This window comes from Anopheles moucheti, chromosome 3 (genome assembly GCF_943734755.1).
Source record: "Anopheles moucheti chromosome 3, idAnoMoucSN_F20_07, whole genome shotgun sequence".
Taxonomy (NCBI): Eukaryota; Metazoa; Arthropoda; class Insecta; order Diptera; family Culicidae; genus Anopheles; species Anopheles moucheti.
In genome coordinates this window covers 16260320-16273818 of record NC_069141.1, presented here as the reverse complement: position 1 = coordinate 16273818, position 13499 = coordinate 16260320, and the positions used below count along the sequence as shown (strand labels likewise).

Sequence of the window (13499 nt, the reverse complement as noted above, 5' to 3'; positions counted from 1 at the left end):
TTTCAATATCGGTCAAGTGCTTCGATGCAGACGTGCAAAGTGCCCACAACGTTTGGGAGTGCAATCCATCAGATAGCGAAAGAGGGCCAAATGAGGAAACTGGTTTTTGGGTTACTTTCTTACGGGATCATATTGGGGACTGGAACGCATGTGCTGGAATCAATTTCGTAAGAATCGAAAGAGCACCATATGGGGTTCTGCTACTGGACGATAAAGATATTGGTGAGTGTTATAAAACAGCAAATTATGCAAGCGGAATTTTGGTTGTTGATAATATTATGTTAATGTAAATTTTTATTCAAAGTTCCTATTATTTTACATTTTTAGTTTTAATAAAAAATAAGGAATTTATAATAGTTGAAAGTGGTACCAATGGTAACAGATGTGAACATGAAATAAGAAACTGAAATAAAATAAATCAATGAATAACATTGTTCAATATGACACCATCAACAAAAAAAAAACAGAAGTAGGATCAAAAAATAATTTTCAAATTTCAAAAAGGGAAAAACCCACAATTATATGTACGACAAAAAAAAAAGAATTACTTGTTATAAAACCAGAACCAGATCAGAACCAAAAAAGCAAAAATAGAAGCTTGTTTATTTGTTGCAACATAACTACAGTACACCAATGAACTAATTGATTAATCTCTAACTGTTGATGTAGTAACACACAGGAACAAATGCCTTATAGTCCAAAAGACTCCATCTTAAAATGAAACCATACTGCATAACGAGGCCAGTGGTGTGACGATTGTGATGAAGTATGGTTCATCCAACTCGTAACCCAATATTGTCTCACAATACCTCAGGATTATCCGAACGGAACAAAAGCAAAAGATTCCCCGGTCTCATCAGAGTGATATAGACAACAGCAAAAAAGAGCAAACAAACAAAAACCCGCATCATTACATCCACTGCCACCGTGGCTACCGTTGTGGGGAACGAACCTGAGAACGAATTCCTTTCCGATCGAATTATCCGTGCGAAATCAGATGTGTACGGTGGTGTTATGGGAAACGAGTTACTCCGTTATCGTCGTTGGAGGCAGTCGTAAGGTATGCGAACGGTGCTACCCGATGGCAGGACAGTTTGCTTCATCAACCCACCACCAAGGACATTGTTCGGTGGTGTGAATGGGAACTCCTACAGCTCAATTCCACGGACGTTTGTCGAACCTGGCCTGTGGAACCTGGGAGAATGATGATTTCGGGGCGGACGTAGTCTGTGGCAAACCGCAGGCATTTTCCGGAGGGCCACGACGTTGATCCCCATTCGATTCTCAGCGAGAGAACGAGAGAAGCTTTAGGCATCCCCGCCAAAAGGCATTGAGGTCAGCACAGGAGACGAAAATTGAGATGTTGTTGCTGGGAACGGGTTTCGTTCTGGAGGCGGCAAAAGCTGAAACCGTGAACATTACGTTGACTGATCGCAGAGTGGGAACAGGTAGTTGGCATTTAAATTGTTGCATCCATTTTACATGAACGTGTTTTACTGCCAGCAACCGGAGCGTATTAAAACTGGGTCCAGGCACGTATTAGCCAACCAAACGGGGCTTAAGAGCATCGATAACGAACTCGGTTTTATTGACCGGGCAATACATTATTGGTGTTTCGGTACTTCCGAACGGTTGCAATGATTCTCAAGCCTCCCAACATTCGCCAAACAACATTCGAGTGTTGAAAATCGAGCTGTTGCTTTGGCAACTTCAAACACTTGCACAGGTGCACCGGAATGGGTTGTTTATACATGAGCCAAAAAAACGGAGAAAGAAATGGCGGTAGGCCATGGCTGGAAATTGGTTAGTTTTTTTTTTATTGTTGAACGTTGCAAAAATGTGCATCCAGCGGTCGAATGCTGACCGAAACGGGAATGTGATAATGTGTTTCTGTGTTTGTATGTGGTTTTATGCACTGCATCATTCACCACTGCCATTGCCCCTCACACACACACACGTGTGGTCATGTTTGGAAATATATTTGGGCCTTTTTTGTAACTCGTTTCGCTGTCAGTTTTGGAAATGTTGGGGGTTGCACTTTTTAGGGAGGCCAAACACATTTGGTTTCCCGTTCTTTTGACTTTGCCGAGTACATGATAAATGTTGCACACATGCAATGCTTCGAACTTTATCCAATGTACTTTATTTAGCAGTTGATTAATGTAACGTATAGCAATAAATTACGAATTAGGAATTCGATTCGTAAACAGCACAAATTGGGCTTCGATCTTGTTGTTTTTATGGCCTTTAATTTGCCAATGAACTGCTACTTTATTGTCTCTAATTGTGGTGATTTATTGGAGAGAATTTGATCTGTATGTGGAACTATTTTATTTTATTTACATATCCAAACAAAATCGAATTATTATAGTAAAAATATGTCTTTAAGTTCACTAAAAGAATTGATTTCATACATTTGATGCTATTACAGTACAACGACAAAGATGTCGACGTAGAATATTAGTTTTATTGATATTTAATAAGTAAGCTTAACAATCTATAACCCATCACCTTTGTTGTGTTTATCAAGAACTTTATCACAATTTTAAAATATTTGCACAATGTCCAAATGATTACAATTTGCAATAATAAACAGTAATTGAATGTAGTGTTCTGTATGATATTTTCGTCATATAAAATCTCTTTATATGTTTATTTTATAATTCCTATTGATGGGAAGTAATAAATTCTACGCTGACGTTTAATATTGCACACCCCATTGTACAAGATCATAAACCAATAATTCCAACACGTATATGGATGTCAACACTCTGTATATACCCTTGGCAAATCTAAGACCCCTCCCGACTATACTTCAATTGAGCTATTGTCGTTCGATTTTCGCGCCCCCGGTTTTTGTTCGATTGTCTGCGTGGGGTGGAACACAACACACTAGATAGTGTGCGGCCTCCGCGAATCCTTCAGATGTGTTCCGATATTCCGATGCACGTTATTACTCCCCTTTTGCAACCACCATATGATTGGCGCCATTTACTAAGACCCGCTTTGAAACGAAAAAAATGATTTCATCAACAGCCGACAAATAAAGTTGGTCAAACCCACGTCTAGCGATATTAAAGTGTTGCGCCCAATACAACGCAAAGAGTGAAACTGAAGCACAGCAACAACAACAGCAACAACAAAAAAGCCATGGAAAAAGAATGAGCTGAGCACAACATAAACAAAATGCGACGCAAAACCAAGTCCCGCGGGCCCAGCGGTCTCATCGGGACCGAAAAATTGACGATCGACCGATCGAGTGCTGTGACATGAAAAAATTGGCGACGTACTAACAACCGACGGCACCAGGCCGACAGTGAGAAGCGAACATAATTACCATCCACAACGGCCACAATGGTGCAAGCGGGTCGTAAGCAGTTTAGCACCCTCATCTGTAAAGCAAGCAGACGAATGGGGTGCCACAGAAAATCGTCGAAAAAACGCCCGCGCCGAAACGTCTCACAAGTAAAACAAAACAACACAACGCCACACAACCGCCCGAAAAAAAACCCTTCCCAGCGGTCTGTCGAAAATGTTTCCATTCCATCAGCAAATCTAATAATGCAAGCAAGTTCGATCGGTCTCACCACAGCGAGCGATGCAACGACAGCATAAAACACGGCCCCAGAAACGGTACCCAAAACGGAGCTGCGTTTGACAAGTCAGCACGTTTGACACCTTCCGTTCGGGGGTGGCTTCCTGGATGCCCCTGGCGAGCTCTTTCCGACGAATCCATCCGATGATCCGTACCACAAAACCGATTAGCATATAACCGATGGGAGCTCATAAAAGTCCATTAGTCGAAGGCGAAGAAATCCGCTGCGGTGTGCGTTGTTGGCTTACACCTACAAACCGACAAGCGTAGCTAATCGACGATTATGAGCTACGCACGCGGTAGATTAAATTCGAATTCGAAGCGCTAAAATATGTCAACCCGGCGTTGGGCAAGCCTTTCGGATAAACATGTATCCATCGCACCACCTCTCGGCCAACGGGGTGGATGTTATTTGTCATGGGAAGGAATGGCTTTATGGCCATTATCAAGAAGCGTATCTTGGTGGGGCTCGTCGATGCTGGATGTGGGTGGAATCGATTTGCTTTTTAGCCGACGCAATGGTTTCGTTCGGGTATTGATGAGCTTCCCGCCCGGATGAGTGAGGCAAAGGCTTCGAGCTGATATACTTTTATTACCAGTGCAATAAATTATCGTACAAATCGGGGCTTCGCATTCGTGTGGTTTACAGCCTAATTTGCTGTCTGTCGTCTTTTTACGGTGTCAATGAAATACGGATCCTGCAGGGTGTGATTTATTGATAATCGGTTTAAGAAAAGCGAGTCTTTTGCTTCAAATAATTGCAAAGAGAATATTTCAATCTCAATTCAATCACTCAGGAAGAAATATAAAAATAATAAATTTTGATGGAGCTTTTATTTAATCGCTCTTTTTTAATATCCACACAGATATTTCTTTCTTTGACAGTCACCAAGGTCTTTGTGCAAGCGCTCAAAGATTTCCTGCTTCGAGCAAAACGAATTCGTTGGGTTCGGGGAAAAAATCCAGGATTTTTTCGGTTCCAACCAATAATATAGCCAACGATCTTCGCGAAGGATACTTGTGAATTAATATATTATCAAGCCTAAGCCTATAAGACAAGAATGAAACCACATTCAATATCAATATTTATTGAACTAAGATATTCGAAGTTATTCGGTTTCTTTGCTGATCATTAAGGAGTCCTAAAACTTGTGGCTCAACATGTTAGTTATCTCAAGTTTGAGTACAACAATTCAACAACTACAAATTCACTGATAGCTAGAGCGACTATCTAAATCTGAACAACTTTTAAACAGAAGCTCCAATAATATAATGCAAATAAGCTTGGAGATGATACCAGAGGTAGATAAATTCTGTCTTTGAAACAAGTTTAATAGAAAGACGAACATTGAAGGTAAACGACCACTAGATTAGACTAGGCCACTAGTCAAGCTTAGATACGAGATAGTAATTTTCCATCAGGACAATGCACGATCTTGTTGTTAAAAGCTATTTGAATAATAGTGGAAATTCCATCACACTCTACCAAATATATTTTTGTACTCCATATTGGCCAAAGAAAGTTCAGTAAAAAAAATGCAGATTATAATGCATCTTTAGAATATTCTTTCCTGACTCCCTACGAGAAGGCATCGACTGTTTTTGTCACTACCTAAGAGACCAGCCCACCTCATTTGATCCGACCCGAAGCTAAAGGAATCCGTTTCATAATCCATTCGGCTGGATCCACCCACCGGCTCTAATCATGTAACGTCTGGAGGCGAACGGGGTCAACACGCTCCCCACATCCGACCTTGGTGGCTCGAGCCCACATATGCTACGGCGTGGGTGATGAAGACGGATGCCCACGATCCGACGGGTTGTGGGTATTAGTTTTGCTTCTCTCTTGCACTAAACCACACCGGAACGAGGATAGACGACGTTTCTGTGTGGGTTTTAATTACTTTATCCGCTGCCCACGGACCACGGACGGTGGGTTGGTTGGTCACGTGAGCTACCAACCAGCCCCCCAAGAACAATCAAAGTGGTTGGTGGAATTGGTCCATTACCGGAACTGCAGTTCCGCACCTTGCACCAAAGAGGGAAAATCTGATGAGGGGAGAAGGATATCAGAAGGAGTGGGGGTGGGTGGGCTTGCCGTTTGATGAGCACAAAACAAAGTAGATGGCGCAACCAGTGCGATACGAGTGATATGACACGGTACAAGCCCATCAGCGTCCCCTTTTGGGGTGATCGTACTGGCTGTTTTTTATGAAACTTATGCTTCCCTCAATAAAGAAAAACGACTGATGACGGGTATGATGGTACGTGAAGCATGAAATTTGAAACGCTACCAATCCAGCCTAACGGGAGTGTGCCGGAGGAAAACAAAAAAGAAAGAACAAACCACGAAGAACGCAACCTAAAGCAAACACATTCTTATAATGGGTGCGTTTTCCGATATGGAAAATGGGCAGGTGTGGTCGGAAAATTCCTCGCTGGTCCAGGGAGTGGGGGTGGAAAATGGCTCCTGTACGCGGTATTGCGAATGTAAACGGTGGATAAACAAAGGCAAGGGCCAGTTCACGTATGAAAACATCGGGGGGAGGAAAATAGTAATTGTCTTACGAACAAACAGGGATGAGATATGAGTTTAATAAACGCAGGGGAGTAGGCCGCATTAAAATTAATTTAGTTAATTGCTTTTCTAAATCGCATTAAGGAGTCGCATAAAATCAGAAAATGGGGCGGAAGAATTTAGTAACAAAAAAGCAATATAAACCTTGATTTAATTTTTCAGGTAGGCTTTTCTTGATAAATCTCATCTTTACAGCCCCAAACACGTTTGACATTCCTCCTCCAAAATGCAGCCGAACGAAAAAAGCTTCTTGAAAATCAAACCCTCCAACAAAACAGCAGCAAGGGTGTGCTGCAAGGATGTTGTTTTATTTGTCTCTTTTCAAGCAGAAGATAATCCGATTTTGATTATTATTAGCTACTTTTTGGACAAGGTTTGGTTATTAAACATTCAAATGGTTGCGCCCGGTGTCCAGATGTTTGATAACCAAATTTCATCCGTAAGCAATGGCTTCACCTAAGCTGAAAAGGTGAAGTTTTATGAGCTTTCCGGATGTTACGAGTATTGTTCGGATTAATAAGCCGATAAGGACGGCATTTATGTGCGTTTGTTTAAAGTGAGCTTTGTGCGAGAGTGGATGGAATGATAACGTGATATTTTTGCTTTTAATACTTTCTGGTGTTTTGTACACCGAAATGAGCGATCGAGTATCGCTTAGCAAAGGTATTAATTAATTACCAATACTCTAAAGGCTATAACACTTTTTAATGGCCTTGTTGTGTTGTCATTTTGCGAAAAAAGCCTTTTCACTTTCTCTACCTGGTTCTCGTCTCAATTTAAGCACAATATTCGTAGTAATAATTTGAAAAACACGCGATCGCACGCACAAATGCATCGAAAGCGCTTACTATGGCCGGTCTATAAAGCACGAAAATTGGCTCATTTGTCTGATTGTGCAATTGGGGGAAACAATTTCGGACCGAAATTCCCTCCCCTGGACACAACCTGGATGGGGGAGGAACCAACCCAGGGGTGGTCCATCAAAAATACTAGCGCACGAAACGCGCACCGAGAGAAATAAAAGATGATTGCCAATCATCAGCCGGCTTTAGCAGCAATCCAGCGTGGTGCGTGGTGACGGGGACGGTTTTGGGCAAAATTGTTTTGCGGTTGTCATGCGCCATTAATCCAGCGTCAATCTAAATTGGAACATTATGTCAAAGGCATGCGAACCGTCTTTTTTTTTGCTTTGCTTTGTTTTGTTTGCCATTTTGAGCCATGAGGGCGGTGAGTGTGACAGTGACATCGTTTCATCGCGTGCTCGATGGGGATTTTATCCCGCGTATCTTCGCCATTAGCGCAAGATCAGCGCGGAGGTTTCAGCTGGCGTGGGTTTCGAGCGGCCAAGTGCATCTCCCGGGGTTGAAGTTGCATACCAGCCGCGCGGGAATGGACTCGCATTATGAGGGAGTTTTATAATATACCCAACGACGGCGTGGCGCGAGTGTGTTTGTGTTTATACGTCGTTTTTCTTCTCAGTCACGTATAGGACGGGTGTAGAACAACTGCAAGAATGATGTACAAGCTCCACAAAAACACGCACATCAGACTGTGACATGAACGGCAGGGCAGGTTCGAGTGCAGAGGCCGTGCCGTTTACATATTAATGCCCGTCTAAGGGGAGAGAGAGCTAAGGGCAGTTTTTATTTCTGTCACCGATGTCAGCGTGTGTTGTTGGCAGACATGGAGAGCCGGAAGCGTCACCGGTTGGATGAATTTGTTAAAAGGCAGTAAGGCACGATAGGACCGCGACAGGCTCATTATGAAATTATCATGGAAATTTTTCCATTCTGTGTGATTTTATGATGGGGTATTTAAATTCATTACATCATTAAAATAATTCATAGGAATTTTAGATAAAATCAATCATTTAAAATGTCTAGACATACTTTTATGTTACAGGACTAAAAGGTTAGCTAAAGAAAACAAATCCATTCTTTCTACTGTTTCTCCCACAACAAAATGATTCTCTTGTGGCATTTTGTCCTTTTTGCGAACCATAGTACGACCCTAACTGTAGCGAAATCGATGAAACTCTACGCATATTTGGATAGCGCATAAGAATTCACGAGAGAGAGAGATGAGCGAAACAATTAAAACATAAATCGATGAAGAGTTCAGCTGACTTTATTCTCTCACACTCAGCAGGCACGCCACCCTTATGCGCCTGCTATGATGCTTGGCGATCTCTGTAGCATGGTTTTATGTTTAAGCTGCTATGTTCCATTTCTGAGCGAGCGAGACATGAGAAAATCGACGAAAGTCTCCTTCTCTCAGTAAAAATTCCTCACGCATACGGTGCGTTTCCAACCGAGGGTTGCGATCTCCCTTCTAAGAAAATGCAGAGAGCGAGAGCGGAAACACGCAGAGAGAGAGAGAGAGAGAGTATGGAAAGCGCGCTCGAAAGAGCAACAGGCTGGGTTAAGTATGATTTTCCAGCTAAGCCATCTTCATTCCTCTTAAGTCGATTGAAGCGCGTGAACGCAGGTGGAATCTGTGCGCGCGCTCTACCAACGAACGATTTCAACGAGCGAACAAATAGGAATTGTTTATTATTTTTATTACCATCCACAAGTGCGAGTGTCAGTGTGTGTGCGTGCGTGTATCCGGGTTGGTGTCAGTTGTTGCGATGGTTCTATAATTGGAGAGAAGAAAAAAGAAAGGCCTGAAGCTATCAGTGAAGCCGACGTGTAACGCGTCCGATAGTGGGGTAGAGGCGCCACCAAGTGCATTCAGTATATCGTCTCCCTTGGCACTGCACTTTATCAGTGCAGTTTATTTTTGCTGTGACCTCTCCCTTACTCCACAATCTGCGCCTGCGGGGCAGCCCATGTCCGCAGCAAATGTCCTGGGCAGGTTTCTGGAAATTGTGCTAGTGCCGGGTGCTTGCCGGCGGTGCAGTTATTGAAAACGAAAATAAAAACCGAAGCCACCACAGATAAGGGACCGCCGGTCGGACGCGACGGTGCCCTATACGATTCGATACGTTCGCTGTGCTTTTGCGATGATTGCCGTTGTCGGCTGTTTGCACTGTGGATCGTACCAAAAACAACTGCAAACCACGTACAGACGCGAGGGGCGAAAAAACGGAAACAAAGTGAGTGAAATTAAAAAGCCAAACCAAACAGCAGCAGCAGCAGTAGCAAGCCTCCGTACCGTCCGGTTGCACTGGTTTTGAAAGCAAACGGCAAAACACACTCACACAAAAATAAAGGTTAAAGTGACATCGAGAAGTGTAACGAAACGGAGCAACACAAAAAAAGTAAGCCGCATTGTTTGTACAACAGATGTGATGGTGCAAAATCGTAATCGGAAAATCAACCTTTTTTTTGGCGTAAAAATAATAACATATTTGGAAAGAGAGTTTCCTTCTGTTTACTTAAAAGAAAAAAAAAAATAAGTCACAGTGAAACATAACAATCAAATGAAAGTGATGGAAATAGTTGGAAATAAATAAAAGAAAGAAACGAAAAATATAAAAAAACCATAATAAATGAGTTTAAAACGGCAATCAGTGCAATCAACATTAATCGAGCATTGAAATCGAATGTGTGCGGGAAAAAAAGGGAAGTAAAACAGATGCATAGCACAATAATAAAATACTCCAAATAAAGGTTATCAAAGCGGAAGTGCAACAAAAAATATATAATACGATTTTATGTGTGGTTACAGTGCGCGGTGATCAAAAAGAGTCGAGTAAAATACCATTAATTTGTGCTGATAACGAAAGTATTAACAAAAAATCACTCAAGTGTACAATCAAAACCGTTTGCTAATCGCTGTGAAACGAGAACAAATTGTTGAAATATTACTTTGAGGAGTGCCAAAAAGGCACAAAGTGAGGTTGTACTAATCAAAAAGTCGTCACTCGGTAGTGATCTTCTACGGATTCGCTCCAAACACCGGACACGGTGTGACTTTGACGAGTGCGCTAATTGAGCTGTTACTATCATCGGGAGAAGGTTGTCCGATCAGAACCATCTAAGGTGAGTCATTTTAAGTGTTGTTATTTCTCGTTCGTTTCACTCCCTGATTTACACACCGCATCAAGAGCCACCAATGCGCGGTAGCTGAATCATTTCGCTATTTATCGCACACTGACTAATGCAGGCTCGGTGTAGCGCGTGCCACTCGCGGGTGTGAACGACACCTGACGCCACTGGTCGATTTCGGACGGCTGTGGAGATGTGGAAGGAACGTGTGAATACGCGATCGCGAGGTTCGCGGATCCGTGGCGCGAAGTTATGACATCGTGCCGGCTGCGGTTTTGTGGTGGAATGTTGCCGTTGGGTCAGGTTGTTGCTTTTCTTGTTTACGCCTCTAATGGAATGCTCGCGGTGGTGGTTACCACTGAGCTATATTTTAGGACAGAGACATTGAGCGACCATTGACGCTGACCAAAATGAATGATTCGGTTAAGATGGGGGGGTAAGAAGTGCCTAAGAAATCTGAGAACTTGAAACAATGATACACAAAGAATGGTGTGGTAAAGAAACGGATGGTGAAACTGCTGTGGTTCTTCATCGAAAGGTGGAAGGAATGTGTCCGTGTATGGTGCGTAATTTATGGGTAATTTATGCGGGGCCAGAATTCCACCCAAGGAACGATCGAGCGCCGAGGTTAGAAACACCCCGAACCATGGACTCACCTGTGCCGAGGTTTAGACCAACGGCCGAGGAATGAGGAGTTACGAGGAGTTTTGATGGTTCTGGCATTTCATTAGACGAACTCCCTCACCGGATGTTACTCGCTGGCTCTTTCTCTCTCTCCACACGGGCCATAGAAGCCACATGGAGCGCAATAAAACACACCGAATCTCGCTTCATCTGAATGTTGTCTGGATGATTTTCCACCGTGCTGCAGGCCTGGTTCTGATGGTCACTGGCCGAAGTGTTATTACTGGAGCATGTCGGAAACGGTGCTGGACACCGGGTTGATTGAATAAATTACCGCACATTATGCTCCACTTTCGGACGAGACCACCAGCAAAATTACCGACCAAAGTTTCTCGATAGCTAGGTGTTCGATAGATGGCTTGCAAATGAGTCTTGGAGTGTGGAAAGGGCAAGAACCTTAAAAAGTTTTTCTTTAAACTGAAAAACAGAAAACAAATAATTAAAAACCAAAAGTTTTTGGTAAAATGTTGGTAAACAAACTGTCCTTTACCGGCCAGGTTCAATGTTTGTAAATCCCATCAGCCATAGCACGCCCGGGAGCCCTTTGCTTCAGCGTCGTATTTCAAAGCCGGCACCGGTATGCGTGTGTTCTTTCGGGCAAAGAAAGAAGATCCATCAATCCATCACCATCGGGGTCGGTAGCGTGGAAAATGGACGCCCGCAGCGAGGCCGTTCTTTATTTCTTCGGGCGTAAATAAAGCCGTGGCCTCTTTAATTGGGATCCGCTTGAGTTTTCGGGAGTGTTGAGTGGTAACATCTTCGTATCGCATCGGAACGATCGCTCAAATATGCTGCCTTTAACAACAACCAAAAAAAACCCTTTGATGGTGCACGATACATGCACCCCGGACCAGGTGTTACACATCCGCTGCCGGTGGACTTGGACGAATGTTCAATTGATCGTCATGTCCGAGAGCACAAAGTTCTCGCTGCATCGAACCGTGACGCGTTCGGAGTTACGCAAGCAGCGTAATCGGTGCAATCGACGCATTTAACCTTCAACCTTTGTTTGTTCGAAGATCGCTCCAAAAAAAAAAAAACACAAAACACACGAGCACCATCCGATCGCCCTTAGATGGTGAACGAAACGCAAATTCGGTACCGCGGAGTTCGGTGGCCTTGCAGCGGGCATCAAAATGCGCAGCACCATACCTGGGGGTGATCACCGCAAATGGACAATTCGAGGGGTTGGAATGTCGAAATTGGACCCCCTTAAACTACACGCAGTAATTACCGGCTGGATCGGCCGATGATCGGGCCAACGATTGGAGGGCAAATGAAGAAGATTCTCAAAATCTCTTCCGCACTCAGTGCGCTAATGGTGCGGCTAAACGATTCCATCGGTTCGGATTTCTAATTTACATCTCTTTCTTTTCCGTGGCCTGCACACACACACACACACACACACTCGGGGCAACACATCTTAAAGATGTGTGGAGTTTTGTGAAGGCGCTTGCCAGAATGATCCGTTCGGTCCGGGCCTCCTTTCCGGTCATTTGTTTCAACTCCTGACCTGGCGCTATTCCGACCCGGGGAGTTTGATGAGGTTGCCTTCGCCCGCTGATGATGATGATGGTGGCGATGATGATGATGATGGGTCAAAATGGACATTGGAATGTGTTCGGTTTCGGAGGCCGAAAGGCGGCAAAACAGTGCAGGCGATTTGATATATTGGATTCTTTACGAAACCCAACAAAAAAAAACTCAAGGGTTCTCGCTTCAATTATCGATTCCAATTCCGGGTCCGTGGCGTCGAGAACTCTTGTGTTCTTTTCTGTGCTCGGTACCTTCGTTTGCTTGGGAGAAAATCGAAGGTAATTATTAAAAAATTCCTTTCGTCTAAGTGGCATGACTTTTCCATTCACTACACCGAGCTCGGCCACCTTCTAGTTTGGGTCGGTGCGGTCCACTTGGTTGGGCTCGGAGGAAAAGTTGCATACGGCGAAAGTTCGGGCTCCGGGTGGCCATGAATTTCATTTCGTTCTTGAGATTTCTAATCCATCTTCCGGGTGCACGTGTGCATATTTTCTCGATCGAAAAAGATCAACCAGCCAGGTTTGGCCAGACAGTGATCGCCGGATCTTGGCAAAGCGAATCGGTTTTGGCTCATTGAATGAATCGTAAAAGCAAAGTAATTACCTTAAATGGTTCCATTCTGCTCAAATCGCTCACTCCAGTCCGCTGCATCATCCACTGTTCGCATGGGTGATCTATGCGCATGAACTGTGACTGGCCGTTTTTTTTCCGTTGTCTAAAAGTGATTACATTCTAATGACCCAAGAAACGTCACCGTTGCAAATTACGCTCATGCTAACTTTTCGATCTGCCGCCGTACATTAAAGGGCACTGCCGCCGGAAAAGTCCAATTTCTCCTAAGCCGGAAAACGGCACTTGTCAGCAGTAGTGTCGAGTAGCGTCACTTTCCAGCTCATCGATTGTGCCATTTACTTCCTCAGCCGTTACTCGATACTCGTTGGAGACTGGTGCGAGAACCACCAAGCTTCAGCGCCACCAGCACCAGGGTGACAATGGTAGTGATAGGAAGAAAAAAAAAACGCACACAGCAAGAACGAAACGTCCAATTCCAGCAGGCACTGACACCGAAGACCCGCAGCGGTGAGCGCAGCAAGCGCAGGGAAACGGAAAGGAA

General features: G+C 43.8%; 1 protein-coding gene across 1 annotated transcript in view; it reads left to right on the top strand.

Annotated features, from left to right (window-relative positions):
* Positions 1-8654: 8654 nt before the first annotated feature.
* Positions 8655-13499, top strand: part of LOC128300978 (uncharacterized) — a 33805-nt gene continuing 28960 nt past the window's right edge. Inside the window, exon 1 of the mRNA XM_053037256.1 lies at positions 8655-10159. The gene's annotated coding sequence lies outside the window, so the exon portion shown is untranslated. The remainder of the gene's footprint in view (positions 10160-13499) is intronic.